Consider the following 18,736-nt stretch of genomic DNA (forward strand, 5'->3'; position numbering starts at 1 on the left):
TTATGCAGTCCCAACACAATTCAATTTAAGTTAACTTAAATTTCTTTTTGAATTCAGTTACATGATTAAATAATAAAAAAAATCATGAAACAATCAATTTAGGTCAAATTTGTTAAGAGCTTAACAATAAAAGAGCCCTATGAAATAAGTTGATGTTTTTTGTCAAGTTATGTGCTATTTATGTTAAAGTTTATTAGTGTAAATGCTCAGATGTTAATTGTATTGTACACGTTTTGTTGTTCAGTGACGGTTTTAGTTTACCGTTTGATCATCCTTTTGCTGTAACCATTCAAACCTGCTGCTTTGAAATTCAATGTTCAATTTGAAGTGGTGGGCATCATACATGTTTAAATGTGCTTGTTCAAACGCCTTATTTAAAATGAGCTGAAACAACACAATTCCTGAGATTTGTTTGGGACAATTTAATTGTTTTATGCTCAATCCACTTAAATATGCTAAATGAATTCATTCAAAATTAATAAATTGTGTGGAACCCTGCATTTTTTACAGTGTTTGTTAGCAAATGCATTAACCGTTGTGCACTGTTCAAATGTACTACCCTTTTGTTATGTTTGGGATGAAAACATCCACTGAATTAAACTGCTTTTTTAAACTTTTTTTTTTGCAAAAATCTGTTAATCAACCTCAGTCCTGATCAAATCTTCTGAAATGTTTAGAAAATTACAGGATTTTACCTCTTTAGTTGCCAAGTTTACAAATGATGTCACTGATTTGGTGAAACAAAACACAAAATGATGTATTTTCAATATAAAATGTAAATGTGGACTGGAGTTTTAATCTTTCATCACAGTCTTGGAAGTGAACGATTAGTAACAACATTGGCTTTAATACATTGTTACTTTTACTTTTACGTTTACTGTTGGTGGCTGTTTTTACACAGTCTTTGTTTTTGTTTACTCCATGTAGTTCTGAGAGCTGAGATGCAAATTTAGATTTTCTCAGACACATCAACACATCAAGATAAGATAAGTGTGTAAAGGTCACTCTCACACACTCACAGACACACATACACACACTCTAATTTGCTGTTATACTCCATATGAAATCCAGGAACTACGCCTTTTTTTTGCACAGGCCTGTCTGAAGGGTTAATGGTGCCAATTGATGATCAACAGTAAACATTTGACCACCAGCAATCAAAAATGCAAGATTAAATGGTGTCATGGGGTTGTAATCAAAATAAATGTGGTTATAATGGTCAACGGTCAATATATAAAAGTCAATGGGGCAAAAAACAGTCACCAACAGCAATTTAGGGAGAAAAAAAATGAAAATCAATCAAAAACAATCAAAGGCAATGCTGTTTCACATGTCCAAGACTAAAAACAAATCCAGTCCACAATAACTTTTTATATTGAAAATACGTCATGTTGTGTTTTTTTTTTCACCAAATCAGTGACATCATTTATGATTTTGGCAATTTAAGAGTTAAAATTTTGTATTTTCTAAGCAATTTAGTATCAGGACAAGGTTGATTAACACATTTATGCAAAAAAGAGGAAAATAAATATTAATCTAATGCATTTTACAGCAGTTTAATTCATTGGATGTTTTCATCTCTAACATAACAAAAGAGTAGTGAATTTGCCCAGAGTGCATCTTTGAGTTTTGTTTTTTTGTTTTAATTCAAAGAATTTTCTCAAAATGTGTGTCAAAATAAGATTTGTCTCCCAAAATCATTTCGTTAGATGAAACAGGAAAAGTTATGGCCAAATTAAGACACAAAATCACCCCAAAGTGGATGAAAACATCCCCAACAGCACATAAGGGTAAAGAATACTTGCGCAATAGTACAGTAAAAGTTCAACATTTACCAATACATTATTAAAAGCTGTGCTTGTAACATGTTAATGTAATGAGAGTTAACTAGAACGAACAATGAACAATTTCATATTCATTAAGAAATGTTAACAAATATGAATAAATACTGTAATAAATGTTTGATCATAACTAACATTCACTAATGGAACCTAATGTTACTAATGAAGTGAAAAATATGAGTATACAATATACAAAAAATGCGCTATAGCAATGAATAAATTGCATGAGCATTGCTTTATTTAATTTTAACATTACTTAGGTCAGTAATTCAGACCTTTTACATTACAAAATTTTTCAGTCATGACCTAAATATGATTTTCATTTACAATATTAAACCTTAAAATCCAACATTAGTGTATAACAATTTCTCGTAATCGGTGATGAGCCCTTAATTAGAGGATCTCTTAAATCAGAATTACTTTGAATCAGTCTGTAAATTGAGTCAATTGTTAACTGGAGACTGGGTTTGACTGTCATGTGAATCAGTGAGTCATTAACCAAAGACTCCTTTGAATTGTGAGTTGTTGACCTCTTGAACAGACACCCTCAGATCTGTCAGATTCACCATCAGATTCACAAATTAATTGTTCAGTGCCATTTGTGAATCGATTTAACAGGTCAAATTACCAGTTTCAGTTTATTCACTAATCAGACACTGTTATTATGTCTTCGAGACTATCACAATTTCTCCAGTAAAAATACTCTTTTCCTATATTTATGATTTTTAAAATGGACTATAGTGTAGTGAAGTAAACTTTTCCTAACAATACTCACAACAGTGTTAGGCCTGTCACAATAAAGAATTTTTGTTGTGCGATATATTCTCACAGAAATTGTTGCGATTAAGTGAAATTATTGATGCTTTGAGATCATTATATGCCACTGATTATACAACTCTATAATAATGCAAATGCCCAAAACATTTTCAAGGGACAAAAAATATTTAATCTTTAAGGTTATTTAGATTCAGTAATCTAATGTTAAAACTGTATATGTCCTATTAAATGTCCTACCACAACAAGTAAATGTTGAATTATAAACATTGACACCAGTGAGGTAGAATGTAAATGTCCTCGTAAAATGGCTTTACTGTTATTTGTGAATTTGTTATATATATATATATTGAGGTCATGTCCAAGTATTGCATGATAAGTGATTTGACTTGGTATGCTTTTTCAAGTTTCTTATAAGTTTCTTATGCTTAGAAGTTTCTTATGCTTTTGCATTAATTTGCTACAAAATACAGTAAAAATGTAATACTGTCCATTATATTTGCAACTGAAAAACTGTTTTTTTTTTTCCAAATAAATTTTAGCATTGTATTTTTTTCCTGTAATGGAAAAGAAGCATATTTTTTTAGCATAATTATTATTATGTCCTCAGTGTCATGTAATATGTCCTCCAGAAATAATTCTAATCGGTGACCAAGAAACACTTTTTTAGTGTAGTTACAGTTGTAAACCATAACAAATTTTTTTTTCAGGATTCTTTGATAAATTTAAAGGTCAAAAATATAATATTAATTTAGAATTTACACTACCGATCAAAAGTTTGGGATCAGTTTTTTCATGTTTTTTTTTTTTAAAGAAAATTATTCTGCTCATCAAGGCGGCATTTATTAAATGTAAAAAAATGGATAATTGTTAAATATTTATTAAAATTTCAAATAACATCTTTCTTACTGTTATTGTTAATATGCCATTTCAAATAAAATTATTACTCCATTCATTATTGTTTTTATTACTAATAATAATAATAATAATAATAATAATAATAATAATAATAATAATAATAATAATAATAATTATTATTATTAATATTAGAGTGATTTCTGAAGGATCATGTGACTCTGAAGGCTGGAGTAATGAAGCTGAAAATTCATCTTTAAAATCAATGAATAAATTATTCAATTAAATTATAAACTATTTTTGAAGTTATTTTATAGTGCGAAAACATTTTACTATTTTACTATTTGTTCTGTATTTTTGATGAAATAAATGCAGCCTTGGTGAGCAGGATAAGTTTATTTTAAAACATTTAAAAATCCTACTGACCCCAAACGTTTGACCGGTAGTGTACATAGACCCAAACACCAAAAATTATTGAGGTCATGTCCAAGTATTGCACGATAAGTCAATATATTGAGTATTATGACAGACCTAAATAATGATGACCTTTTATGTGAAGCTGCTTTGACACAATCTACATTGTAAAAACACTATACAAATAAAGGTGAATTGAATTGAATTGAACCTAACTAACACTCAAATGATTTGACTTGGTATGCTTTTTCAAAGAAGTTTCTGAAGTTTTTAATGCGTATAGAGTCTGCATTTATTGGCTCTAAAATATAGTGAAAATGTAATACTGTCAAAATTCACTTGCAATTTAAAATAACATAATATTTATTCCTGTGAGGAAAAAGAAGCATAATTTTCAGCACAATTACTCCAGTCTCATCAGTGTAACATAATCCTTTATAAATCATCCTAATATGATGAATTTGTGGTCAATAAATGCACTTTTTTAGTTTTGTCACAGTTGTAAACAGCAAAAAAAAAAAAAAAAAAAAAATATATATATATATATATAATAATAATAATAAAATAAAATGTTTTTTGAAAAATATTTAGAAATTAATTTAAAGTTTGAAGAACAACATTAATTTAAAACAGCATTATTAAGCAGATGTCTATAAAAACAACAATGTCCTGACAGATAATTGCTAGTGCATTTGGCATTAAAAATAAAGCTTACATAATGAATGATTCTAATTAACACATGCAGATCACAATTTCTCCAGTTCAAAATAGCTTTTTACTCAGGTACATTCAAGATTTTTTAATCGAGTGTAGTAAAGTAAGCCTTGCTTAACAATACTCAAATAAAACACAGATACTTAAAACACACTGTAAAAATATTTGTTAATCAACAGTTAACAATGATTCAATGATTCTGTTTATTTATGGTTGTGAATTTCTTTTTTAATGGGAGCTTGATCTCTGCTCTGTCGACTTTTAATGTTGAAAACTCAACTCTACAGTTTAACAAAGTGACTTTTATTGACATTTTAGTAGTTTGAAATAATATAATGTATGAGAAATAATATATAGAGAAATAAAATAACAGAATAATATATAGAGAAATAAAATAACAGAATAATATATAGAGAAATGAAATAACAGAATAATATATAGAGAAATGAAATAACAGAATAATATATAGAGAAATGAAATAACAGAATAATATATAGAGAAATAAAATAACAGAATAATATATAGAGAAATAAAATAACAGAATAATATATAGAGAAATAAAATAACAGAATAATATATAGAGAAATAAAATAACAGAATAATATATAGAGAAATAAAATAACAATAATATATAGAGAAATAAAATAACAGAATAATATATAGAGAAATAAAATAACAGAATAATATATAGAGAAATAACATAACAGAAAATGTACTGTCTGTTTATTACAAGGTTTTAGTAGCATAATATACAACCCCAACCCAGACAATATATCACTTTAAACTCCTAATTAATGTTAATAAAATCACTTTTTCATACTTTTCAAGATTAAAAGTTGTTGGAAGAAAGATCAAGGTCCCATAGTGCAATTCAAAAGCATAAATAAAAACATGAATCACAAAATACAGAAAGCCTCTAATTTTTACAATGTAAAGTAAAAATGATGAACTATCCACCACTGACATCAACCAAAGCTTTCGTCCTTGTTTTTTATAAGTGCGCCATTCTGCTTTGTAGCTCTACCAACAGCGAAATCTTATTGGTGTAAAATCATGCAGAGTATTACAGTTCAACAAGGCTCTTCCGCATCTGGAGATATTTAAAGCTCAGTCTTTCCAGCGCAGTCACCATCAGATGACCTTGACTCAGAGTCAGAACTACTGTAAGGGCAGACGTGTTACTAGCACAGAGCACATGTCTGTTTGCGTGCCTCTGTCTGTGTGTGTGTGTGTGTGTGTGTGTCTTTAGCCTATTCATGTTTTCCTACAGTGTTGAGTTAAACCTGATTTTCCAGTTACCTTTACCTGCAATATGTGACGCAATGTGTGCCAAACTAAAACACACTTACAGTCTATCTTTATCCCCCAAAACACACAAACGCATCTTCTAACCTTGTCCCTTGAGGATGTATATTTATTACGTGTCATTCATAATTACCTACTGTAATATTCCATTTCTCGATATCTGTGACAAACAAACCCTCTCATTCCTCCATCTTGAGGAACGACTCAAGGAGAGAAGGTTTATAGTGTAAAATGGACACTGATAAGGGTATAAAAGCAGACTTTGCACCCTCTCAAGGCTTGTTGACTCTCTACACAGCCTCACCCTGTTATATGGCCTACCCACAATGCAGCGGGTTTTATAATGTTGCCAATGATTAAAAAGATAATCTCCGATGGTCCTATTTTAGATCTCAAGGTTGTGTTTTGAGCAAGTGTGGAGAGAAAACTTGGAAATGTTTTTGAAATGTTTGAGACAGTTGAAGGATCTATCAAACTGGTTTGCCACCCTTTTGTGTGTATGTACTGTATGTGTGTGTGTGTTTGTTTTGTGTGGCTATTAGGAATTCTTGTGATCAGTCAACCATCTAGGACAAAAAATTGTTTTGGCTCTTAAGTGCACCGTTATTTCCTGTATATATACAACCCCCCCCCTCGTCGCACTTCTGTTATCCCACCCCTATGAGGTTCAGTAGATCTAGCTGAACATGTAACAAGTGACCATCATCATATGACAGAAAACTGACTCTGCAGAAAAAATGTAATCGGGTAGTTGATAAATAACACGTCCGTGAACTTTGTGTTTTCAACATTTTAAGACTCGGTATGTGGGTTATGAAGGAAAGAGCTGTTTTGTAGCATGATTTAAAGGGATACTCTACCACTCTAATCAATTGAGTTGGTGATTTTTAAACAAAGTTTCTTATGCTGCAAAGGCTGTAAAGAATGTTGGGTTCCACACAATCGATTTGTGTTGGGACGACATGGAGGAATTAAGTTAACTTATTAGTTTTTACAAATTTAAGTGGATTGAACATAAAACAATTAGGTTGTCTCACCAGTAAACTCAATAAACTCGTTGTTTCGGCCCATATTAAATCAGTAGTTTAAACAAACAGTTTAAAATTTATTTGTTGAAAATACAGTGAAATAACAGATTATAGATCAATATAAAGTTCCAAAATCCAATTTTTATAAATATCTACAATTGCGACAGTTTTTAAAAGCGAAGTTGGACAAAGGAGAGCTAAGAAACCAAAACAACAGAGATTGAATACCTTTTATTGAATCCATCTTGTTTAAAAGGATTGATAACAAGGATATATGACGTTTTATCTAACAACTGCACTTCTGCCTGGCTGGGACTTGAGGATATTTGGGAGAAGGATATTGGCCAAACTATTGAAGAGATTGACTGGGACTTTGCATGTGATAATATATACTCGAAATGTAACTTTCTTGGGATCCATGAGCTCAATTTTTATAATATAATATTTTAATAGGATATATCTTACACCAATACGTATTAACAAAATGTTTGCCAATGCCACAGACTTGTGTTTCAAATTTTAAAAAAAGGTAAAGGTACATTTATTTATTGTTTTTGGGATTTGAAGAAAATGCATAAGGTACTGGAAAATATTCCCAAGCTAAGTTTTGATATGACCCCAGCTTTGTATTCATTAAATCTTAATGTGAATAATCTGTTTGAAAAAGATGCATTACAGTTATTTATTGTCCTGGTATATTTAGCTAAAAAATTTATTTAGCTACTTTGGTCTGCATCACAGCCTCCATCTTTCAAAATGTGGATATCACAAATTGCTACACGGCTACCCTTAGGAAAACGTACCTATGACAAACATAAAAAATCTGAGAGATCTTGGTCAATTTGGTCTCCCCTTTGGGAATACATAAAATAGCTCTTTTAAATTAACACAGGATCCTTGTTATCTATTTACAAATTAATTTTTGTTTGATCTCCTCTTAAAGACTGCTCTGAAATGGTGTGATTTTACTTTATTTTATCTATTTATATATGTTTTTATAAATTAATTTCTTTGTTATTTTCCATTTGTAAGTCTGTACACTCTGTAGCACATTTATACATTTTGATTTTAATATTTTGTGAATGTGGGCATACAATTAAAAAAAAGAAAATACAGTGAAATATAATATTGTGAAATATATCATTCTAATATGATGAATTGGTGCTCCAAAGTCACATTTTACTATTACCACAGTAAAAAAAAAACAGCAGAGGAATCCTTTTTTTTCAGGATTCTTTGAAAGAACAACATTATTATAAATCCAAATATTCTGAAGCAGATGATAATTAAAAAAAAAAAGAAAATCTGTCAAAAATGCTGAAAGTGCCCCGGAAGAGGCACTTAGGCACCCGTGCATTTTGCATAACAAGTGAATCTTGATTAACAGATGCAATAAATGCAATATATTAACACCTTTGTCCAGAATTTTTATTTTGGTGAATGCTCAATTATTATTACCATCTTCCAAAGACATCAGTGTGCATTTCTTAAAGCCACATTTAGTTATTTTCTTTGATTTGCTAGTAAATCTGTTTATTAAAATGTCTGCATCTTAAGCAAACCTTCATTTATTGAAAACACTTATAAGAGAAAAGATGGATACAGTACTACTCTATAGGGCCTCAAGATTAATTTGAGTTTGGGCAGAGTGAGCAAGAGCATCTCCTTTAATTCGAATGGTATAATCAAACATAATATGAAAAACGTGCATAGAATTACAGGAAATAATGTACACGCTGACAAAAAATGCTTTTCTTACTTGAGATTTTCGAGATTTCTTGTCTCGTTTCTTGTGCAAATATCTAAAAACTCTTAAATCAAGAAGCATTATCTAGACAATGAAAACATATTGTCTTGTTTTCAGAAATAATATGTCAAAATAAAGTGAGTTTTGCATTAAAACAAGCAAAATAATCTGCAAATGGGATAAACTAAATAATCTTGTTTTTTGTTTTGACATAAGATTAATTTACCCAATTGGCAAATTATTTTGCTTGTTTTAAAGAGCCCATATTATACATGAAATAGGGTCATATTTAGGTTGTAAGGGTCTCCAACAACAGTCTAATATGCATGCAAGGTCAAAAAACACTTTCATGGTCTTATAATCTGCATTTATTTTTACCTAATTATCCCAGCGACTCCCATATGAATCGTTCAGCGATTCATTTGTTCTCAAACCCCTCCTCAGCGCGAAGCTAATCTGCGCTGATTGGACCGATGACAGCCTGTTGTGATTGGTCGAAACTGACAGCCTTCAGCGCGAGACAGAGTGAAATGCCCAGCTGCTAATCAACAATATAAAAGTAGTCACAGTTCATACACGCTTTATAGTGTAAGGTGTGGATTTTGGCTGCCAGTGGGTGAATGTAAATACAGACGATAGACTTAAAAAAACAGACGACTAACTATTACAAAAACTCCAAGAACTGGCGAGGAGCCCTTCACCTGCTCTTTTCACACAGACACACACAAACACCTCCTCCTCCTCCTTAGAAGACACAACACCAGAGAGGGAGACGTCCGCGACACCTCCCTCACCACCCGCGTCCTCGGTTATATCTGCGACACCCCCCGGTCCTCACGTTGCTAACGGGTCACTTTCGTTTTCACTTTCGGGTTGAGGGCGGCGTGATTAGTGGTTTCAAATGTCCCGGGTTTGCGCTCGCAACTACTTGTGTTTCGTAGCCGCGTCATCACAAAACACCTAATGACTCGTTATCAAGACGACTCGTTTGAAGCACTATGAGTCGACTCTTTTATAGATGAATCAATAGTTTTAAACACTGTACACTTTCAGATTTAAGCCTTAGCTGGATATTTCACTTCACTTAGAGCTGTGTTACACACTACATGGAAGGTCAATTTCAAAAACCCATAATATGGGCTCTTTAAGGAAACACTCACTTAATTTAGAATTTATTTCTTCAAACAAGATAATATGTTTTTATTATCTAGAAAATGCCACTTGATTTAAGAGTTTAGATATTTGGACTAGAAACGAGACAAAAAATCTTGAAGATCTCAAGTAAGAAAAGCAGTTTTAAAATTTTTTTTGCAGTGTATATATTATTTCCTTTAATTCTATGCATTTTTCATATTATGTTGGATTATACCATTCGAATTAAAGGACATATGTCAGTCTCACTTTGCCCAGAATTTGTAGGTATTTGAACTAGAAACAAGACAAATCTTAAATCTAAGTAAGAATAGCATTTTTTTGCAGTGTACACTCAAAAAAGGATGATTGCTGTTTGTTCAAACTACTTATTAAAATGAGCTGAAACAACACAACTCTTTGTGTTTTTTGAGAAAAAAGTTTTTTGAGGGGACAACTTAATTGTTTTATGTTCAATCCACTTAAATGTGTAGAAAAAATAATAAGTTAACTTAATTCCTTTATGTTATCTCAACACAAATCGATTGTGTAGAACCCAGCGTTTTTTACAGTGAACCCCTTACATTTAATTAGCAGCCATTTTCCTGCTTATCCCTCAATAAACATGTTTCTAGCATTGTCACAATACTGAAAACGTACACATACAAATGTTTTACAGTGTCTAAGAACAACTTCGCTAAATTATTCGATAGTCTACCTCAACGTAACATCAATATGGTGGAAGAAGTGGCCTCTACTGTATGACAAACATTTAGTTTTTGTAAATCAAGCGCACACCCACATAAACACACCCATCTGCGAATCAATGATTTCCAACTTTTCCAAGTAACTAAAGCACAATAAAACACACGGTAAACGTGTGACTGCCTGCTTCTTAAGGAACAGGAATGAGAAGATTTGAACTGTCTGAATCGAGTTAAAATCAGGTCAAACAGTTCAAATGAAGGAAATTGATTTCAGGTCAGGCTTGAATAGTTTCCAGCCAATTGCCACCTAAAACAAACTTTCTGCTCGGTCAATGGACAACCGCATTCACAGCTCACCGCACACAGTTTGCTCCCAGAAAAAAAAAATAGGACAAGAGAGAAGGGTTTTTGGGTGTGACAAGTAAAAGGAATAAAGAAAGAAATATATGAGAGAGAGAGAGAGGTTTAGGAGGGGGCACCTTTGCACCGCCCCACCCCTCACATGCACTGAGTAAACACTCTTTTACCAACTGCACCTCCAATCACACACTCCTCTGCCCCACAGACGGTGTGTGCGAGCAGACTCCAGACAGACTAAAGAGAAGGCCTGAGTGTGTGAGTGACTGTGTGTGAGCGAAACAACATCACACCCCCCACTCGGACACACATTCATCCACCTGAAGTGCCAGGTAAAACTCTTTGTTGTTTTTTTCTTTTCTGTAACTGCTAGCGTTTTGCTAATTCAAATAGTCAGCGTTTTACCTGTGCGTTCTTTGTAGCATTGACCTTCTTGACCTTCAGTAGGACTCTAAAAGTCAAGCTTTGTGTAAAGTAGATTGTGTGTAAAATGCTGTACAAGGATGAACAGGAAAAGTCAGATAATAATATTTCATTTTTGAGGGACAAATCAATATGTCAAACAGAAAATGTGACATCACATAACTTACTGTTATAGTGAATAGCGTTAGCATTTGTGTTTTTTTGACTAGTGTGTTTATGTGGTGTAAAATGTAATTGTGCGTGTTGGTTGTTGGTCTTTGGACTTGACTTCTTCAGTCTTGTGTTTGCTGATAGGGTGGGCCCAGACCGGAGTGTGCTTCTGTTATCAGAAAGCTTGTCACATTTCTTCGTTTGGGGGAAATAGTATTTTGATTCCCCATGGATTTCTCGCATCAATAGAAAGTGATGAGACATCAGCGTTGTGCTTACTAGAGGCATTTTTGAGCAGATTTGTGTGTTTGTGTCAGCACATTGTGATTGATCAGGCCTCGTCACATTGTGTTGCGGTAAGTAGATTAAGTTCAGGATTGAGGAGTTCAATAGGTGAGATAAGAAACCTCAAGATGTCGTCAGAGTTTGTGGTTCAGCCTCTTCGCTCTTATGGTAGTCGCTGTGGTGAAAATGAAGCAAAGTGCTTTAGCTTATTGTTAGGTTTGTGTGGGATTTGTTTAATTGAATCTCTTTGTGTGTATATGAAAAAACGATTAATATGTGGTGTTTTTTATTGTGGGGTTTCACTTAACTGTAAGGATTTTTAGCTTTCTAACTTCCTTCTTCCTGTTTTGTTATTGATAGTTAGAAGTGTTGCCTTTTCCAACTAAAACCAAGACTATTACTAATGTCAAGTGATATTAAGCTGAAATAAGGTACAATTAATGTTCAAATAAATTGAACAATTGTTGAAAAGGTAAAAACAAAAATGACAAATTATGTCCTGCCAATTAACTAATATTATTTAGAACATACAGTTGAAGTCAGAATTATTAGCCCCCCTTTGATTTTTCTTCTTTTTTTAATAACTCCCAAATGATGTTTAACAAAGCAAGGACATTTTCACAGTATGTCTAATAATATTTTTTCTTCTGGATAAAGCCTTATTTGTTGTATTTCAGCTAGAAAAAAAGCAGTTTTTAATTTTTTGAAAACCATTTTAAGGTCTAAATTATTAGCCCCTTTAAGCTATATATTTTTTTTCAACAGAACAAACCATCGTTATACAATAACTTGCCTAATTACTCTAACCTGCCTAGTTAACTTAGTTAAGCCTTTAAATGTCACTTTAAGCTGTATAGAAGTGTCTTGAAAAACATCTAGTCAAATATTATATATTGTCATCATGGCAAAGATAAAAGAAATCAGTAATTAGAAATGAGTTATTAAAACTATTATGTTTAGAAATGTGTTAAAAAAAATCTTCTCTCCGTTAAGCAGAAATTGTGAAAAAATAAACAGGGGGGGCTAATAATTCTGACTTCAACTGTAAATATCTAAAAATAAATAAAGGTATATAATATTTTTAAATATTCCGATGACACAGCTATACTAAGTTTACTTTATGAGAATGATGATATTAGTGTTATCTACCAGTCAGAAATTAGTTGGTTTGTTGATTGGTGTGATAAAAATAAGCTAAAAATAAATACTAAGAAAACTGAAGAGATGGTATTTGACCCAAAGTGTATAGGTGACCATCGTCAAGGAGTTGTACACGACCATCCTATTACTCAGTGTACAGCGTAAATTTAAGTAGATGCATCACTTAAAGACGGGATGGAAAATTGTTGGGTATGATTAATATTTTTATCCTCAAGTTTTATATGAGAATTGTGTTCTCAATCAGGTGGAAAGGATTTTGAATGATCCAACTAGGCATGGGCCGGTATAAGATTCTGACGGTATGATAACCTTGGATAAAAATCACAGTATCACGGTATTGTTCTCACTGCTCTAAAACAAGTTCTTTTTATATGTCTGAGTAAAAAACAACAACTTTTTTCCCCTCTTTGAACACAATAGATTTTATTTTGTGACAGATTTATAATATTTTGGAGCAGTAAACATGTCAGGCTAAATAATTCAAATGAATTACTGACTTCTGCTGTCTTCGTTAGTTTCAAAACACAGATTTCTTTATAATTTACAAGACTTTGGGTATATATCTCAGAATATATTTTCTGCTGGAGATACTGTTGTCCCAAAAAACAACAACAACAAAAACTTAAATAAAAAATCATACACATACCTTAGGAACAGTATTACAGAAAATTTAGGCAATTTTAAAACCTTGACTCAACCAAACCACGGTATACTTTGAATACGGTTACTGTCCCATGCCTAGATCCAACTCTTTTTTTGTCTCCACATTATGAACATTATGAATAGGAGACATAGAGTCCCTAATTGTAGGTTAAACCGATATAAGAGTCCTTTGTACCAGTTTCAGTGGGTTTTTATTTAACAAGAGTTTATCTTAATTAGCATTATAGTTATTGTAATAACTATATTTTGTATTGTTTTTATTGTTTGTTTTTCATGGAATGTCTGCAGCAATATGGTGATGCCCCTAACAAATTTCCTGTCAAGGACAATAAAGTTTTACTAACTAACTAACTAACTAACTAACTAACTAACTAACTAACTAACTAACTAACTAACCAATATAATAAATAATAATGCTACATACATTTTCAAACAAATAAATATTCAACATCAAATGCTATAATGTATATAAAATTGGAACTAAAAGTGAACATATATATGAAACATATTCTTAAATAATAAAATGATTTATAAATAGCACAGATTGTTAAGGTATTTTTATTGAACACCTGTTCAGACTACACTGTTAAAATATCTGTTAAATAACAGGTTATATGACATTATACAACATTGATCTCTGCTCTGTCAACTTTTGTTGAAATTTCAACTCTGCAGGTTAACAAAGACACTTTTATTGACATTTTAGTAGCTTAAAACAGTATATTGTATGATAAATAATATATTGTGAATTAAGATCTGTAACCTAACAGAAAAAGTGCTGGCAGTTTATCACCAAGTTTTTGCACTGTAGTATACAACCAACCCACATATCAATATATCACTTCAAACTATTAAAAATTTACACCTTTCAAACTTTTCAACATCCGAAGTTGTTGAAGGAAAGATCAAGGTCCAATAATGCAATTCAAAATCATAAATAAATGAAAAACAAAAGCATGCATGACAGAATATGAAAGCTGTTAATTACGTGTACCATGCTTTTTGACAAGTGTCTAAGTCGTGAGAACATTGTGTGTGTTTTATATGAATGTTTGGATAAATGTTTACTGTAGCTTGTTTTAATAGAGAATTGAAACTGAGGCTGACAGGAATTGAGAATGGCATTGGTTTGACGGTCTCTGTGTCTACACGTCTCACTCCGTCTGCCATCGTTTGATGGTTGTGTTCTGAGCGAAACAAAAAAAAACTTCAGACTTTCTTTTGTTTTGTTTTGTTTCACAGTCTGTGTGCAGATATATATATATATATGAAGAGTTTGCACCCCATTATGCATGTCTCTGCAACTAACTAGAAATAAAAGTACTAAAATAGAAATTAAACAAATCAAAGTGAAATGCAAGTTAACCAAAAAGTCAAAAGTATGCTAAAATGCTTAACTAGTATGACTAAAACTTAACCAAAATAAAAATACATTAATTTTAATACATACTACAGTAAACATACTATAGTATGGTCAAATTTTAAAAATATATTAGTTGTTTATTAGCTGATATAAATCTATAAGATATGCTCCGCCATTTGTTATGACCAGCCATTTTGCAGACATAAAAAAATGTTTTGTTATTGGAAATAAAACATAAATATTACACAAAAAGTGTCACGCCTGGGCTCACTCAGGAAGGCGAAAGGATCGCAGGATTTATCATGCATGTAGATTTATTTACAAACACTCACTTGGAAGGACATAGATAACACAGGAGACTCAGAAACAACATGGAGTGCCGACAAAGCACAACTGAGAATATCGGACGAAGGGCTGAATGAAACACAGGAGTATAAATACACTGGAGATGATTACACTCATTGCATACAGGAGTGAGACACAGGTGGAATAATGAACATTAACAAATGGCGGCAACTAGAACAAAAGGGCCACATGATGAAACAAACGCACATGAAGAATGAAAACATGGGGGAAGATCACATGACGAAAACATGGAACACAGGACCTGACAAAAAGCTTAAAGAACTTGAATCAAAATTAAATCTTTAAAATTGAATAAGAACTAAAATGCTAAAAATAACAACTCAAATTAATTAAAGTAAATATTATTTAATCTAATAAGATAAAAGAAATTACTCAAATTTAAATTAAACTGAAAATGTAAAAAATTGTGGTAACATTTTACTATAATAATGTATTTAGTAAGACAAACTAAGAATGAACAATACTTGTATTGATTAGTATTGATTAATTATAGTTCAACATTTAGTTATGCATTATTAAATTCTAATACCATTAGTTTGTGCACTGTGAGTTAACAAGCACTAACAATGAATGACTTTCACTAACTAACATTAACAAATATAAATAATATAATAAATGTATTGATCAATGCATGTTAAATGCATTAACTAATATTCACTAATGGAACATTATAGAAACTGTTACCTATATTATAGATAAATATTATTTAAATGAAATAAAACAAACAGAAATGACTAAAATGACAAATAAATCTGATTGTTTATCATCTGAAGTAAATCTACAGTATGCTCAGATATTTGATAAGGTCAGACATTTTCATTGAGATTTGACCACTTTGGTCTAAGCAAACTGTTTGGCTGATTAACAGAAGTAGGTTGCTCCTGTGACACTTTTAAAATCATCCACCTGCTTTACCGCTGGATAATGTATTTTCTTTTTCCTACTACAATTAATGTTCACGTTTAAACATCTATAGGTACTGACTAATGGAAAAGTCATTATAGATTACCAACTATAGTGTTTACTCAGTCACTGCGTGTTTCAATTGTAAGTATGTGTTAACTTAAAGAGAATTGTGGATTATCATTTAGAGAGAGTTAATGTTAATGATCTGCACAGTGATTATAAAGTGTCACAATGGTCAGCGTTTGTCAGAGATGGGGTTTAATAATTATATAGCACCATTATACAGGTTTTTGCTTTGTCACTGAGAAGAACGCAAGTCGCTGCACTTTTCAATACATCATGTGAGTGGTTTCTTTAAATCTTTAAGACTCTCTTCAACAATAAACATTAACTCACTTAGATTATCTGTTCACGCACCGCAGTAAACTTTGACTTTTATTGCACTGGTCATCTTATATGGACGCAGATTTAAAGCTGGTGTATTCTGGATAAACTGAGAATCATGATTTTTTTTTGTTTAGAATAAAGATCACAATTCTGCATTAGCAATTTTACAAACTATATAATAATAATAGTAATAATAATAATAATAATAATAATAATAATAATAACAAATTAGAGGTTCTAACAAAATGTTGTTTACTGTAATTTTTTTTTCATATTTTACCAGATAATTTAAATTAAAAACTGTAAAATCTTGATTTAAAAGAATTATTAATTAGTAGTTGAATCAGCGTTTTTGAAGAATCTCTTGAATTAATTATTCAGATACAATTACATTGTAAGGGCTGTTTGATGCCACCTATTGGTTCAATGATGTAATTGCAACTTACTTCATTTAAAGCAGGGGTCACCAATCCCTGTGTCCCTGCAGGGTATAGCTCCAACTTGCCTCAACACACCTGCCTGGGTGTTTTAAATACTCCTAGTAAGACCTTGATTAGCTTGTTCAGGTGTGTTTGATTAGGGTTGGAGCTAAAATCTGCCCTCCAGGAACAAGTTTGGTGACCCCTGATTTAAAGCATCAAACTGCTTTAAAAGCATTATTGTAAACAAAGTTTTAGTGTATTTAGTACCAATACCATTGAAAATACATGGTACCAATTTCAGTACCAAAGCAAAACTCAATAACCATGATAATTAAACAGCACACTATGTTTATAAATGAAATTGAGCAACATTTAAATGGTTTAAAAGGTGTTCTAAATCTGTTTTGGTACCCAGCAAACCAAGCTAATGCAGCACTGACATGACACTTGCAGTTTGTGCATGCGTTTGATAACGTAACATTCTGTAGTGCCTTTATTTTATTTATTATTCAAGGCCATTTGTCATTTTTAGTCATCATACAGTAGACATCCTTCATTTTCTCATCATGCAGTCTGAACAGTTTCTGAACTCGGACATTGCGTGTAACAATTTATCATCTTCTTGGACACTTTTTATACTTCCATACTTCCGCACTTTTATTACTTCTGTATACTATATGTTTCATGCATATATAAAGCATCTGTATCTTGAGGTCAGTCTGTTTAATGTGATTTTTACATGTGAAATTTGATTGGACTGGAATCTTGGGACTGATTATTCTAAGCCAATCACTGTAGAAAAAATTTAAATATAAAGTAATGACTACTTAGAAAAGTACAATGCTTGCTGATCATCGATTGGTTTTTGTTTTTGCGAATCCACCAGAGGCCGCTGTGTATGCTTTTTGAGATCTCAAATTTCTTTCATGAGTGCCTGCTATTCTTACATAAATCCACTAGAGGTCGCTGTTGACTGACTGACTGACTGACTGACCGATCGACTGACGCACCCTCCTCCTTCCCTAAACCCAACCAATAGTGTTTTCAAAAGCACCAATTGACCCAAAAAATCCACATCCCTAAACCCAACCTACAGTTTTAAAAAACAATCCCGAAAAAGAAAAGCCCTTGACTGATTTTTACCACGTTTTCACATTTTACCACATTCTTACCTTTTTATTTGCTTGTTTATTTTAATTTTTGGATTCTGGTTTTGTCTTACCCGCTTTCTTAAACCGTTTTTTCGCCAGACTCGAACCCCATTGTCGTGGTTAACTCCTCTCTGTGTCTCAAGTACGCCAATGTACATGGCGAGCTAGTGGACAAACTGGTAACAGCAGGAAAGCAGTCCATACGGAGGTAAGCAGTCAGCTGGTAAGTGTGAAAAGGAACACTATACCACCCCGTAGCATTCGTTTTAAAGAGGAAATGCAGTCATACGTACTTCTGGCTACATAATTTGCGATCTCCAGAAATGTATATAGGGCTACGTTTTCAGAATGAGCCTACGTTGTCTAATTAGTAACTGAAAAGTGGATCCAAGATCAACTGGATGGGACGACCCAGAATGAAAAAGCTTTTTCCAAAAGTCAATGTAGTTGAGGTGGCGAAAATGAGCCAAACCTTATCGTACTGCACAGTGGAAAAGCAGCTAATCTTTTTATCCTAAGTAGTTTTATTCCAGCTGTTGTCACAGAAACACAGAAATAACACACAGAATTAGCAATGCTATTCAAA

General features: G+C 32.1%; 1 protein-coding gene across 4 annotated transcripts in view; it reads left to right on the plus strand.

Moving 5' to 3' along the window:
• rbm47 (RNA binding motif protein 47) overlaps positions 1–18,736 on the plus strand; it is a 56,206-nt gene that overhangs the window by 6,957 nt on the left and 30,513 nt on the right. For 3 of the 4 annotated variants that reach the window (XM_056460596.1, XM_056460613.1, XM_056460621.1), the window contains exon 2: positions 11,082–11,205. The exons of the other annotated variant lie outside the window; for it this stretch is intronic. The gene's annotated coding sequence lies outside the window, so the exon portion shown is untranslated. The remainder of the gene's footprint in view (positions 1–11,081; positions 11,206–18,736) is intronic. 4 annotated transcript variants of the gene reach the window in all.

This window comes from Danio aesculapii, chromosome 1, assembly GCF_903798145.1.
Source record: "Danio aesculapii chromosome 1, fDanAes4.1, whole genome shotgun sequence".
Lineage (NCBI taxonomy): Eukaryota > Metazoa > Chordata > Actinopteri > Cypriniformes > Danionidae > Danio > Danio aesculapii.